The following is a 16,251-nucleotide window of genomic DNA, read 5'->3' on the forward strand; positions in this document are numbered from 1 at the left end:
TTAGACCAGGTATAAACAACTTCAACAATATAGAATCAAATCATATGACAATAACCTCAAATCAGATATAAACGATATCACTACATATCATCAAATCATATATAAACAAAATCACATCTAATCAGATATCAAAACCTCAACAATATAATACCAATAAACCAAAATCCAACAACATAGGGTCAGGTGTTAGTTCCCTATAATGCAACTATATGCTGCTACAAAAATGGATCGATCAATAGTGTCTCTCAAGACAGGACAGAGCGGGAAACGGACTCCCTTGAACTATCACCAAATAGCGCCCATGAAAGACGGGACAGATGGAGAACCGAACTCCCCTGAATGCCACTTAATAACGCCCATGAAAGACGGGACAGACGGAGAACCGAACTCCCCTGAATGCCACTTAATAATGCCCATAAAAGATGGGACAGTCCTGTGAAAATATCCACTCCACTGCCACTTAATAACGCCCATGAAAGACGGGACAGACATGTGGAACGACAACCACTGAATGTCACTTAAGTTTCAGCCCTATATGCCAAAAATCAATCCACAACTCCCAAATCCAATAACCAAGTCAAGTATCAACAATAACCATGTCATATCCACTAGAAAGCAGTAATAACAGAAACCAGTAAACGGCCGAAGCCTCTCAGAAAACGGAGACACACGTCTCAATAAGTTCACTCGGCCGAAGCCTTCAGAAAACATTTGGCACAAGCCTCAGAAACAGTCAACATAAGCAAGCATACAACATTGCAAGCATAATAATCATAATCTAATGTCAATCAATATAAACATCTTCATCTCAAACGCATGCAGTGCGATAAAAGCAGGCAGGACTCAAAGACGCGCTAAAACTGAGTTACCCTTACCTTCGTGAGTAGAAGTCGGGCATGGAAGTAGTGAACCTAGAACAAGGAAACACAATCATCAACACAAGCTTCACTAGGAGCAACACGATCTACTAATACTAATCGAAATCGTAAAGGAAGCCTCTAAAGCTTCAGAGTTCCTATTTAAGCACAAATTGACAACGGAGACTTCATTCGCTAAAACGAGCATAACTAGAGCTACAGAACTCGGAATGACACGAAACCGGCGCCAAAATTTCGACAATTGAAAGAGCTACGCAATGGCTCAGGTCATAGAGACCCAAAAATTATTTTTGGACACGGTACCCAAGCAAATAGGTTTCGGCCACTATGGAAAATAGGGTTTTCGAACTTTTTCTTCGATCTAAATCAATTCCTAGCTATTCTTAGGCGATATCTAGGCCAGGGAAACTCTCAGAAAAATTATCGGGTCGAAAACTGTTGGAGGGGTATTTTGGTCAATATTTTTAGCTCGGAAACTCAAAATCAGAATTTCGAAAAACAAATTAGATGGGGTCGATACCAACGACGATTATGACGACTAATCCTACTGACGCTAAGCTCAGTCGAGAGTTTTAAGCCCAAAGGACGGAACTTTAGCCAAAAATGGGTATTTCCTACAGAAATGAATTCCGGCGACATTCGGCAAAATTTAATCCGCTAGAAGTACTCTTGGGTACGAAGAGAATATATTTAGACACTAAAATCAACCTATTTGGACAGTTTTACAAAAAGCTCAAAACTTGGAGCACAAAAAGACATAAAAAAAAAGCGACGGAATTTAAGATCAGAAGAAAGAAATAACATCTGTACCTCGAGGCCTACGCGTAGCAACGAACAAAACGACGATCGGTCAAGAATTGGAAAAAATCAAATCTCCTCCTTTTCCTCCAAGAAGCTCACGGCCGTGTGTGTGTGTTGTGTGATTTTTTTTTTGATTTTTTTTTTATTTTTTGAAGTCCTATTTATAGGAAATTGAAAACGTGAGAAAATGATTATTTCGCGATTCCGATTTTTCCTACTGATTCCAACGTATTTTAGACACGATATTCTTCCCGCTGAATCTTCTAATTCTTCAAATAAATATCAGTATGATTTTTGTTTTTCGAGGCTTGTTTTTTAATGTTTACCGGCTTAAAATGCACTTTATGCACTTTATGATTTTGACCTCGGATGCCGAAACTTCCTTTTGAAGAAAGATTTGGAACGTCGATTAGAGTGGGCGTCCGTGAATGAAATCTTTATTTGAAGCTCCGAATAGGAAAAGTCTTCATCGTAGGTTAATTTAATAGCTCTAGAAAAACCAGGGATTCAGTTTCAACAAACCTCCCGGTATCGGAAATGAGTGTTCGTAAATTCCAGGGTTTCGTATTAATCTGCTTGTCATAGGAAGGTATACGAGCAATTATGTATATCTCCAGAATTCTTATGACTTAATTTCTACAGTGTTTTAAGAGTACTTTGACTCTCTATAAACGCTCTCGTTCTAAGACAGTCATGTAAATGAGTCAAGTTATCGATTTTGATACAATCCTTAGCCTTTTCCTGAACTTTCTTCTTCATAAAATAAATCCAAACATTAAACGAAAGTCAGGTTCCCCTTGATATGTAAATAAGTAACACAAGAAAGGGGGGTTTGAATTGTGTTCTTAAAAATTACTTGTTAAAACTTTAGTTTATGAAAAGAAGATAAGTTCTTAAGAAAATTGTTCTGGTGACTTTTCAAAAACTGTTTAGTGCAGCGGAAGTAAGTAAATAAAGCAGAACGATCAGCACACAAGAATTTATACTGGTTCACCCTAAACGATTGGGCTACGTCCAGTACTTGGCCACCACCAAGATTTTCACTAGCAAGTATCAAGGACTTCTCCAATACAAGTATTAGACAGGACTTCTCCAAGTATTATCACGGACTTCTCCAAGTATTGTACAGGACTCCTCCTAGTATTATCACGGACTTCTCCAAGTATTGTACAGGACTCCTCCTACAATCAACAAGATTGTTTGGCTCTACAAGAAATCTCTTCTCAAAAGAGTTGGTGTAGACAATTTATGGCACTGGAACTCTCAAGTGTTTTGGGTTCTGAAAGGACGTTGGAACACACAAGAGTTCAGAATCTAAGAGAGAAGTAAGAGAAGAGGTTTGACTCTTTTAAGGTTTGGTATTCTCTCTTGATTTAGCAGAGGTATGAGATCGGATTTCACTCTTAGGAAATCTGCTGTGAGCTTTTAATGCTTTGAAGAATGTTTGGAGTAACTGCTCTGAGTTCTTTCTTTTCTTGCAATAAATTTTTCTCTTCTTGTCTTCTTCAATCTTCAGATATGTCCTTTATATATGATCTTGCTAGTTGTGTAGCCGTTGAGACACAAAATCTGGCCGTTGTTTGTAGCCGTTGTGAGTGTCATCTAACCATTGATTCAAATCTCCGGTTGGTAGCTTCATTAAATGCATGCTGCTGTTCAAAGCTATCCTTTAGCCAAAAAGGTGTACTTTGTCAGCTAGTAGGTGGTGATAGCTTTGGGCTACTTTGCAGAAGAGAGACATTTTGGAAAAGTGATGTTGACGTGTTGTCCTTTTTCCTCTTCATTGGTCATCGAGACTTCTCTCTTCAAAGGTAAATCAGTTTGCACGTGACCAGATTAGTTTCCTTCTGACTAAAGCATGGGGCAAATAGTTGAGATACAATTTTGACTTTCCCGCTCAAAGGCTTCTTCTGAAATTCTGAGGTATGACGTGGCATGAAACGATACAGAATAAGTGTCTTCCTTGTTTACTGGACGATGCGGTCATATCTTGCGTAAACTTCTTTTTCCTTATAAGGCTTAGACATATTCGTTGAAGCATGCGACCTTATAATATATATTTCCTGAAAAATGTCATTAACATCTGGAATTAGATTTTAGTAGAGAAAAGTATTTATAAAAATTGTTAGGATCAAAATAAGATTGAAACACGTTGTAACACGTTTGAACTTAACAATCTCCCCCTTTTTGATAATGACAATTTTTATTGAAAAGGATAATAATCAAGAGTAAAAAGAATTTATGCTCCCCCTAAATTGGGTAAGATAAAAGTTTAAAAAAAAACTTATTCAAATCATATTACTCCCCCTGAGTTGTATAAAACTTTGGTGTTAGGTTAAGGAAACAACCTTGAACTTGATCTTAAACTTTTCTATAATTCCTAATTCCTATTTTCTCCCCCTTTGGCATTATTAAAAAGAAAGGGAAAAGAAATTAGTAGAAAGGTATAATATGCATAGTAAACATGGCAAACGTTAGTTATAAAACGATAAGCATGATGGAACGATATGCATAATCAGTGAACAATTGTCTGAAAACATAAAAGTAAATGCGAATTGTTCAGGATAGAGAGTTGGCCATTTAGCCAAAGCGTGTCAGCAGCTGATCGATTTTCTGGGCAAGAGTCATGAACTGCTGGTTGATGTGGTCACGGTGGTCTTCAAAGTCTTCTCTGGTGACAAATTGAGTCGCCAAGACGTGAGCACTTGAGCTTCCACCTTCAGTCTTGAAATCAGCTTGAAGTCCCTCAGATTCATCTTCTTCTTTTCCATCAGCAGAACTGTTCAGTTGTGACTCTGTATCATCTGCTTCTTCAAGCATCTTCTCCTTTCCTTTTTCAGTGTTGGCTTTCTCAGAATGAGAAACAACTTCAGGAATGTGAGTGGGTAGGAGTACAAACACCCAAGTTCCAAATTTCAGTGAGAGCGCGGAGGTCCGATTCATGAGAGAATATGGCAGAGTACCAACATATCCCTTAGAGACACTCAATTTCCAGAACTCTGGATCAGGAACTTTGCAAGCGTGAAGTTGGAACAAGTAGTTGTCACCCTCTTGTCGTTTCCATGTAGCGGTGAGCTGATTGCTTGAAGACTTGTCAATCTTTCTTGCCAGAAGGTTCAGGTAGCTTTTGAACGATCCCTTGGTAGTCCTCAAGGTGCGTCTGCGTTGGATAGCAGAGGACACTAGCGTCTGAAGGCGCCTCTTTCTTGCTTGAGAAAAATAGAGAACAGTACCGGATCTGCTTGCCTTCTTAGTGCTTGCTTTCGTGAACGGTTTGAGAGTAGAAGTCATATGCTCATCGGCAATCAATGACTTAGGCAAAGATTGAACAAGTTGGAATGCAGAGGCATTCTCTTGTGCAACGGCAGTTTGGTCAGTGATGAAAGCAGTGTTCATGGTAGAGTTTGGTTGAGATGTGAGTGGTTCATTTGTTGTTTCAGTCAAGGGTTCATTGAGGTTTGTGTTTGGTGGGAGTTTTGGCAATGGTTCAGTGTGGTGTTGTGAATGTGTTGGAGAGGAGTGTGGTGTTTGAGTATTGTCAACAAACAGTGAATCCAGAAATTCTTTGTTGGACATTTCAGAAGGAATTTCTTGATAAGGTAAGAGAGAGTTTGCTAACCTTGTGTGAAGAACAATGTCCTCATCAAAGACGGGCTCCTCAGGTTCAGCAGAGAAAATCTTCCTTTTCTGACATGCAGGTTGTGGTTCAACAGTAACTTGAGATTCTTCAAATTGCTTCCTCAATCTCTTTAGCTTTTTGGGTTCAGCATTCTTGACAGGCGGAGAACCTTTTCCTGATCTGGTTCTTGAAGCGATGGGGTTGGATTGAGAATGCAATGGTTCACCACTCTTCACAATCTTGATTCGAACAGACTGTCCTTCCTCGTCCTCAGGGAACGGTGCGATGCGGAGAGCTGCAGGAACGATTTCTTGGACGGTTCCTTCTTTGACACATCGGACAGTTCTGTCAGATTTTTCTTCCTTGTCTGGACAGTCTGTTCATCAGATACCTTTTCTTTTCCTCTGGTGTTTTTCCTTGTTCTGGGCAAGTATTCTTCAGGAACATCAGAGGCATCAAAGGGAATGTTCATTTTGCTCACATCTCCCAGTCTGATCGGTGAAGGAAAGATCACATCTTCATTCAAGCGATCCTCTGATTCCAGAAACTCTTTGATAACACCTTTCTTTTCGAAAATAACGGTCAGCAGCGAGCCAAAAGGAAGGTATCCTTGGCTTTTCTCCAGATAGTTGATCAAGTAGTTCCACATCAAGTGTGCAGGGTTAATTTTCACTCTTTTCAAGATCTTGTACAATGCGTACCTTGCATGCGCATTTACATAATTTCTTGCACCATCCTTTGGTAAGACAACCTTGCTAATCACAGCATTGTTGAACTTTACATCATCAATGAGATTGCCCACTTCCACAGTCAGTGGTTCCTCTTGGTTCTTCCAAATGCACTTCCAGTCATTAACTTTCGCAAACCAATTTGGGGAATATTTTTCACCAACTTCCAACTTCACATTCAGTGCTTCAGCCATGTCGTTGAGAGTCACTGAGATGATCTTGTCATTTACTTTGGACTTAATGACTTGTCTGTGATTTATCACAACGGCACAGTCATAAAATTCCTTTACCAAAGGCACATACACTTCGCGCTGAGCCATGGTGTACACCGTCTCCCAGTCCTGATGAAGTAAGTCTGCAAGCCCAGCCATCTTCACGAAGGCAAACACCTTCAGATCAAAGTACCTTGGGGACACAAGAGAGTTGTCACCCAGTTTCTCAGTTTTCACGGCTCCAACCTCCTTGAGTTGAACAGAGCGTTGGCGGTTGATCCTCTCTGATCTCCTCTGGATGATCTCCATTTCTTCAGCAGAGTAAGGTGTTTTACCACCTTTCTTGGATGGGGCCTTAGATTTGGAAGGGGCTTTGGAAGAGGTAGCAAGAACTCCGGCCATTTGGGAATGAGAGGAAGTTTCAGAGAAGGCTTAGGGTTTCTTTACTTGGAAGAGAGAGAGAGAGAGTAAATGTCAAATGAAGTGAGGTGAAAGAGAGAGAAGGAAATCTTTTGGATATATTTGATTTGGAATAAGGAATGGCAGTTTTGGGTGGTGTGCAGATGGCGGTTTTCTTTTCATGAGAGGGAAACTATTAAACAATTGAGCAGTTGAGACCACGCGCGTTAAAAGTAAGAGAGATAACTGCTTCGCATTTAATGTGATGAGACCTTTCAAAGTTCACTGTTGTAGCACGTGCAAGAGTAATGATGCATTGAACTAAACAATGTCTTTGCCAGCTGTTAACCAAACGATATAGATTTCCTGAGAGCAACTTCATTGAACGGAGAGTTGTTGAACGATTTGATCTACTGGTTGAACAGTGAGGAGACAGAACAGTGCGGATGTTCTTCGAAGAACGAAACCTGCAAAATAGAAACCTTTGTTTCCATACCTTTTATTGAGCAGAGTGCATATTTATCCTTGTTCTTAGATCTGAGAATCTGCCTTCTGAAACCTTGCACATAGACAAACACTAAACATTATGTCTGGTCTGCTGGAGGTTAAATAAAGAAGTGAACCAATCATCCCTCTGTACGATGTTGGGTCAACTGGTGAGCTTTCATCACTTTTGTCCAGAACAGTGTTGGGATACATAGGAGTACTCATCTCATTTGACTTGTGCATGTTGTATTTCTTGAGCATATCCTTTATGTACTTGGACTGATGTATGAAGATCTTGTCTTTCTCTTGCTTGATTTGAAGTCCCAGAAAGAATTTCAGTTCTCCCATCATACTCATTTCAAATTCACTTTGCATGAGAGTAGAAAATTCTTTACACAGTTTATCGCTAGTTGCACCGAAGATGATATCATCAACATACAACTGTACAAGGATGTAGTCGTCCTTCAATTGCTTCCTGAAGAGGGTGTTGTCAATCTTTCCTCTTGAAAAACCATTCTTCATGAGAAAGTTGCTTAGACGATCATACCAAGCCCTTGGGGCTTGTTTTAAACCGTACAGAGCTTTCTTCAACCTGTACACGTAGTCTAGAGTGGATGGTTCTTCAAAGCCTGGAGGTTGCTTCACATAGACTTCCTTTTCAATTACTCCGTTCAGAAAGGCGCTTTTGACATCCATTTGATATAGCTTGATGGAATGTTGACATGCAAAAGCTAGGAGTATCCTTATTGCTTCAATTCTTGCAACTGGTGCGAACGTTTCAATGTAGTCAATTCCTTCTTGTTGGTTGTAACCTTGTGCTACTAGTCTCGCTTTGTTTCTAGTGACTTTCCCATTTTCATCCATCTTGTTTCTGAAGACCCATTTAGTACCAATGATAGATTTTCCAGTTGGTCTTGGAACTAGGGTCCATACTTGACTTCTTTCAAATTGATTTAGTTATTCTTGCATAGCCAGAATCCATCCTTCATCTTGTAGAGCCTCTTCAACGTTCTTTGGTTCAATCTCTGAGATGAATGCGCTGTTTGATTCTTCTCTGAATGCTGATCTGGTCTTTACTCTTTCTGATACACTTCCAATGATTTGCTCTGGTGGATGATCACTTCTGTACTTCCACTCCTTTGGAAGTGAGATTCCGCTTGAAGTCATGACTTGGTCAGACTGTTCAGGAATAGTACCAGGAGGTGACGGAGATTGATCTTCATGAACTGATTCTGATGGTTGAGCTCTTGTTGTGTCGTCATCTGCTTCATCATGATCTGATAGGTCTAGATTGAGAAAATCTCTTTCTAAACGATCAACGGCCTTGATTGAACTATCATCGAACTTGACATTGATAGATTCTTCAACAACTTTTGTTCTTGAGTTGTAAACTCTATAGGCTTTGGAGTGAGAAGAATATCCAAGGAGAATTCCTTGATCAGACTTATTGTCAAATTTTCCGATGTTGTCCTTGGTGTTGAGAATGTAACACTTGCATCCAAATGGATGAAAGTACGATACAGTTGGCTTTCTATCTTTCCATAGTTCATATGGAGTCTTTTTCAACATGGGTCGCATAGATATTCTATTCTGAATGTAGCATGCAGTTTCAATAGCTTCAGCCCAGAAATACTTTGGTAGGGAAGTTTCACTGAGCATTGTCCTTGCCATTTCTTGAAGTGATCTGTTCTTCCGTTCAGCTACACCGTTTTGCTGTGGTGTCCTTGGAGCTGAGAACTGATGGCTGATACCTTCTTGTGCACATAATTTTTCAAAATCTTCATTCACAAACTCTCCTCCTCTGTCACTGCGAATGGCTGTGATGCAGTAGCCCTTTTCATTTTGAACTCTTTTGCTGAAGATCTTGAATGCTTGGAATGTTTCATCCTTGCTTCTTAGGAAGTAGACCCAACAGAATCTTGTGTAGTCATCGATAATGACAAAACAAAATCTTTTTCCAGAAACACTAGCTACCCTAGTGGGACCAAACAAATCCATATGTAAGAGGTCCAGAGGTTTGCTAGTACTGACAAAGTTTTTAGCACGACAGGAGGTACGATGCTGTTTGCTTTGAGTACATGCAGAACATGTAGCATCAGATTTAATAGATAGTTTTGGCAAACCACGTACTAAGTCATTACTTATGATTTTAGTAATGGTCCTTAAGGATGCATGCCCTAGCTTCCTATGCCAAAGCCATGTATTATCCTCTGATGATACTAGACAAGTTACATTTTGATTTGCTAGGTTTTCCAAGTTCGTCTTATATAGATTCCCTTGTCTCTGAGCTTCAAAGATGATTTTGTCATCGGAATCAGTAACACTACACTTCACTTTATTAAAGGAAACAGTGAACCCACTATCACATAATTGACTTATGCTAAGTAGATTATGTTTTAACCCTTCAACTAATAAGACATTATTAATTACTGGAAGAGGTTCCTTACCAACAGTACCTTCTCCAACAATGAATCCTTTTTGATTTCCACCAAAGGTTACAAATCCACCATCAGATCTAACTTGAATCTTGGGGAACATAGACTTTTCTCCCGTCATATGACGCGAGCATCCACTGTCCAGGTACCATTGTTGGCGTTTCCTTCGTTCTGTTAAGTAAATCTGCAACAGGAATTATTGATTTCTTAGGTACCCAGATTTTCTTGGGTCCTATAGGGTTAGTTGCACGCTTGGGAGGAATCTTCTTCTCATATAAGATTTTCTTTCCTTCCCTTTCTATTGAACAGTTCACAACAAATTTAGATTCACTATCAATAGAAGAAGTAAACGATATATCAGACATAGTTTCATTAGACGGTTCACTGCTGTCAAAACCCAGACCACTTTTATCATATAAGTCTCAACTGTTTCCACATAGTTTAACTAAGTTGTCATGCCCTATTGTGAAAGTAGATAAATCATCAATCAAAACTTTGATTCTTTTCTTTAAAGCAGATACTTCCATTGTGGAGTCTTGTTTCTTTAAAAACTCATTTTCATGAATAATGGAATCTTTTTCTTTTAAAACTTTCTCATGTTCTTTTTGCAACTTGGAAAACTGTTTCTTCAGGTTCTTGTATTTTTCAGATAAAGTGTAAGAATGTTCAAGCAGTTCATTAAACTCTTCTTCAAGGTTTTCAGATCTTACCTCATCATCTTCATCATCATCTGATCCATCTACTGAAGCCATGAGAGCGAATAGAGATTCTTCATCTTCTTCTTCCTCGTCATCTTCAGAGTTGTTTTCAGAATCATCCCAGCCAGTTACTAGAGCTTTCTTCTTCTTGTAGAATGGTTTCCTGACAGGCTTTTTAGCTAGTCTAGGACAGTCTGGTTTGATGTGACCTGGCTTTTTGCATTCGAAACATGTAATGTTGCTTTTGTCTGCAGTTGAGGTGCTTTCACCTTTGTGTGGAAAGGATTTCTTTTTCTGACTTGATTCTCTTTTGTTGTCCTTCTTCAGGCCTTTTCCTCTTTGTTGTTTGATCCACATCTTTTTGAACTTTCTGTTGAACAGTGCTTGCTCATCATTGGACAGTTCTTCTGAGGAATCTTCTTCATCAGACATTTCTTTCGTCTGACTGTTTTTGGAGATGTTAGCTTTGAAGGCGATGCTTTTCTGCTTCTTTAGGCTTTCATCTTGAGAAAGTTCAATCTCATGAACCTTCAGAGATCCCAGGAGATCTTCAAGTTTTAGTGTGCTAAGATCTCTTGCTTCTTGGATAGCAGTAACTTTGGGTCTCCATCTTTTAGGAAGGCACCTCAGTATTTTTGTGATTTGATCAATGTGTGCGTATGTGCGATCGAGATTTCGAAGACCATTGATAATGGTTTGAAATCTTGTGAACATTTCATCAATGGTTTCATTTTCCTTCATTTTGAAGGTTTCATATTCAGCCACTAGTAAACTTACTTTGGCTTGACGTACATTTGTTGTACCTTCATAGGCAAGCCCTAGAGCTTCCCATACTTCTTTGGCAGTTGCGAGTCCATCAACTTTGTCCAACTGAGCTTTGCTTAAGGCACATAAGAGAAATAGTTTTGCCTTTGAATTGAGTTGATAGTCTTTTTGCGTTGAGCTTCTGTCAGCTGATCTTTCTTGATGGGTTCACCAGCGTCATCTTTATAGACGATGTTGCCATTTTCAATGATATCCCACAACTTGTAGCTTGAGGATTCTATGAAAAGTTGCATGTGCGTCTTCCAGTAGGGATATTCAGTTCCATCAAAGAAAGGAGGCTTGTTGGTGGATGAGCCCGTAGCGATAGCTTGATCTTCAGCCATGGATCTTTACTCTACACCTGTTAAGATGTTAGTTCTAGAGCCTAAGCTCTGATGCCAATTGATATGTAAATAAGTAACACAAGAAAGGGGGGTTTGAATTGTGTTCTTAAAAATTACTTGTTAAAACTTTAGTTTATGAAAAGAAGATAAGTTCTTAAGAAAATTGTTCTGGTGACTTTTCAAAAACTGTTTAGTGCAGCGGAAGTAAGTAAATAAAGCAGAACGATCAGCACACAGGAATTTATACTGGTTCACCCTAAACGATTGGGCTACGTCCAGTACTTGGCCACCACCAAGATTTTCACTAGCAAGTATCAAGGACTTCTCCAATACAAGTATTAGACAGGACTTCTCCAAGTATTATCACGGACTTCTCCAAGTATTGTACAGGACTCCTCCTAGTATTATCACGGACTTCTCCAAGTATTGTACAGGACTCCTCCTACAATCAACAAGATTGTTTGGCTCTACAAGAAATCTCTTCTCAAAAGAGTTGGTGTAGACAATTTATGGCACTGGAACTCTCAAGTGTTTTGGGTTCTGAAAGGACGTTGGAACACACAAGAGTTCAGAATCTAAGAGAGAAGTAAGAGAAGAGGTTTGGCTCTTTTAAGGTTTGGTATTCTCTCTTGATTTAGCAGAGGTATGAGATCGGATTTGACTCTTAGGAAATCTGCTGTGAGCTTTTAATGCTTTGAAGAATGTTTGGAGTAACTGCTCTGAGTTCTTTCTTTTCTTGCAATAATTTTTTCTCTTCTTGTCTTCTTCAATCTTCAGATATGTCCTTTATATATGATCTTGCTAGTTGTGTAGCCGTTGAGACACAAAATCTGGCCGTTGTTTGTAGCCGTTGTGAGTGTCATCTAACCATTGATTCAAATCTCCGGTTGGTAGCTTCATTAAATGCATGCTGCTGTTCAAAGCTATCCTTTAGCCAAAAAGGTGTACTTTGTCAGCTAGTAGGTGGTGATAGCTTTGGGCTACTTTGCAGAAGAGAGACATTTTGGAAAAGTGATGTTGACGTGTTGTCCCTTTTCCTCTTCATTGGTCATCGAGACTTCTCTCTTCAAAGGTAAATCAGTTTGCACGTGACCAGATTAGTTTCCTTCTGACTAAAGCATGGGGCAAATAGTTGAGATACAATTTTGACTTTCCCGCTCAAAGGCTTCTTCTGAAATTCTGAGGTATGACGTGGCATGAAACGATACAGAATAAGTGTCTTCCTTGTTTACTGGACGATGCGGTCATATCTTGCGTAAACTTCTTTTTCCTTATAAGGCTTAGACATATTCGTTGAAGCATGCGACCTTATAATATATATTTCCTGAAAAATGTCATTAACATCTGGAATTAGATTTTAGTAGAGAAAAGTATTTATAAAAATTGTTAGGATCAAAATAAGATTGAAACACGTTGTAACACGTTTGAACTTAACACCCCTCACGCTGACACAAAATCCTATGCGTGAGTTGAAAATTATTTATTTATTTAATTCTAAAATTCTGGGTCTTACACCTTGCACGTTAGCAATCCCTCAAACATAGCAAAGTAGATTTAGCCTCCTCATTGCACATGGCACTAGTAGCAGACACTGCCATCCCTCACTTGTAACGCAAATAATTTATAGGGAGATCATCCTAACAAGCGAGCCAAACCAAAACCAAGTACTTAAAAGGAACCTTCACCTTCCTAATCCATCGCCAAGACCCAAAGTTTCCTAAACACGAGACTCTAATTCCAACCTATTACGCAAGATCCAATTGTGTCCAGATGTTGTAGAGTACTCACTAGAGACGTTCTCCACCCACCTTAAACCATCTGGAACGTTTGGGTTCATCTGAATATGTAAACACTCAATCTTAGCTCAGATATTCGCAGGCGGGGTTGTCCATAATTTATCCAAACACCATGCTCCTCCATCTCGAAGATCACAGATACGCATGTCAAGGTCATGTACATGAACAACATCCACTTACTGACATAAAGGCTTTGGAGAGAGAGTTCCATGGTTCATTCTAGAAAGAGGTTTTCCTGTCACCTAACTTGAATTTGAAACCAGGGAGAAGAATGTTCTTTGCTTTGTGGAAAGCATTCCAAATAAATAGAAGAACCCAACTTATCCTCGCCAAACAGAAAATTATCAGCAGAAATATAGGAAGCTTTTACCAATTGGACCAACGGTTTATCCACATTATAAGCCAACTGCCACACATTCTTACCAAGCATAACTACATTATGATCACGCGTCTTCCTCAAGCCAAGGCTCCCCATCTTCTTAGGATGAGCAACATGATCTCAGCCAATCAAGTTTACCCATTTTCCATGTCGGTCTTTCCAAATGAAATTTTTGATAGACGAGTCCAGAATATCACACACGCCCTAAGGGAACAAAACTTGACTCACGCAATAGGTTGGCATAGCAAATAGCACAGATTGAGCAAGAGTGATTCTCCCCGCCCTATTAAGCAGCTTACACTTCTAATGAGCAAGCCTAAAGCGAATTCCATCATAGATGAAATTAAAATCACTTTTCATATGTGTATTTGGAAAATAGGGAATCTTAGTTATCCACCAATATTAGATGTAAATTGGAAGCAAACAATATTGGTAATACTAGATTCCTCGGCGAAAGCGGATCCCCTTGCCAGAGGCCACGCTTGGTTGGGAAGGCTTCAAAGGCGCTCTCCTTTCCATAAAATAGAGATATGAGAAGTAGTAACACAAAACATGAGTAGGCGAATGATAGTCTTAGGGAAATTAAACTCCCTCAGAGTCGCCTCAAGAACCCGCCAATCAACTTTATCATTGACTTTTTCTAAATCAAGCTTAAAGACTGTATTTCCCTTCTGTCTTCCTCTGCTTATACACAATCTCTTGGAGCGCAATTGCATTATCACTCGTACTCTTGCCAGGAATGAAACTGCTCTGCAAGGAGCTATTGATATCATTAAGAATAAGTCTTATCTTATTCACCAGAATTGTGTTAATCAGTTTATAAATCACTGATAGGCCTAGAATCTTTTTTAAAAGGGTTACCAATCTTAAGAATCTAGACAATATGAGTGTATCACCCACAAACTAAAAATATATGTAAGTCGAATAAACAATTTCAATACTTAATAAAACACCATAGCTGCAAAGAAAAAGTGGGTGTAAGAGTAAGGACTAAAGGGGCATCATTTGAGCATCGCATTAGTGTTGACATGGAGAACATTTTAAGTTTTTAACAGAGCATTGAAATGACACGATATGTGGACGTATTTCCGGCCTTAATTCATATGAACCCTAACTGTTTAATTCACTAACTACCATATAAAATTAGAGATATGTGCATCGGTTTCTTTTATTATTCAAGGACGAGAGATTCTATTTAAAAGGAAAAATTCCTATTGGAGAACTTCATTTTTTCAATCCTTAAAATCTATGAGTAAAATTGACTATAAAAATTAGATATATGCATGTAGTGGATTTCATGTGTATCATATCATTCAAAATATGTTATACACTCTTGGAAATATATGTATGCTCAAGATCTAATATATCATTCCCAAACCCAAGCAACCGAATGACTATTACCCTCGATTAATCTTCGTGGTTACCTTCCCCACATTTTCTATTTACAAATTTTGGGTGATTAAAAAGTTAGATCCGGTAAGAATGAATAATTAATTAGAGAATTGTTATTCAGATCCCCCAACAGCTATTTAAACCCCTAAAAAAGTGCAAAAATACTTAAATACCCTTAATGAAAAAAAATATTAAAAAAACCCCACCCATCCTCACATTCTCTCTCCTCTCTCCTTACCTCTTTCCTCTTACTCTCACCCCCCACGACCACACACCACCACCACCACCACAACCCACAACCACCGCCACCCCTGTGGTCGCCGCCGCCACCACCACCACAAGCTACATCTTATGTCGTTTTTGAAAATTTTCAATTGTAGAGAGTTGTTACTGTCGTTTTTAATTTTTTTCTGCAAATAAACGCACTTTAGAAGTGCGTTACGCACGCACTTTAAAAGTGCGTCGTTAACGCACGTATAACGTGCGAAGTAAACACACTTTTAAATGACGAATTACTGTAGATTTGTACAGAACTGATGTCAGATAATTTTTAAAAATTATGAGACTCCACAATAAATCAAGTTAGAATATTTGGAGATTTACACTTTGTTTGGTAGAGGGAGGTTTGGATAGAGAGAGATGGAGAAGAGAGAGTTAGGGGGAGGAATGATGAAGTATGTGTGTTTGGTAGGTGAGAGGAGGGAGATTGAGGCGAGAAAAAGTGGTGGGTCCCACCACTTTTTTTGTCTCTCCAAATTGAAGAGAGATTGAAGAGAGATGAGTGAAGGTTTGATTTATCATACCAAACAACCTATAAATCTACTCTATTTCTCACATATTTCTCTCTACTCAACTTCTATCTTCTCTACTCTCTCTTCTCTATCTCTCTCTTCTCTACCAAACAGAGTGTACATTATTTCTTACATATTTCTCTCTACTCAACTTCTCTCTTCTCTACTCTCTCTTCTCTATCTCTCTCTATCCTACCAAACAAAGTGTTATGATGGAATAAAAAATGTTTGAAATTCAAAATAAAATACCAGATGGTTTGGCTAAGTTACACAAATCTTAGAACCTTCAAAGAAGGTGCTAAGTTATGATCGTTTGATTTTTCTCTTCAACTTTGCAGTTGGTCGACTTCGCATCCAAGATAAAAAAATTGTCTAATTTTCCTAACCGCACCGCTCCTGGTTCTAAAGCGACTACTACAAGGTGTCGGAATTTGGAGATTCTGACTGCATATTTGAACTCAGAATGGTCCTATTACCTTAACCAAGAAG

The sequence above is a fragment of the Lotus japonicus genome, chromosome 3 (genome assembly GCF_012489685.1).
Source record: "Lotus japonicus ecotype B-129 chromosome 3, LjGifu_v1.2".
Taxonomy (NCBI): Eukaryota; Viridiplantae; Streptophyta; class Magnoliopsida; order Fabales; family Fabaceae; genus Lotus; species Lotus japonicus.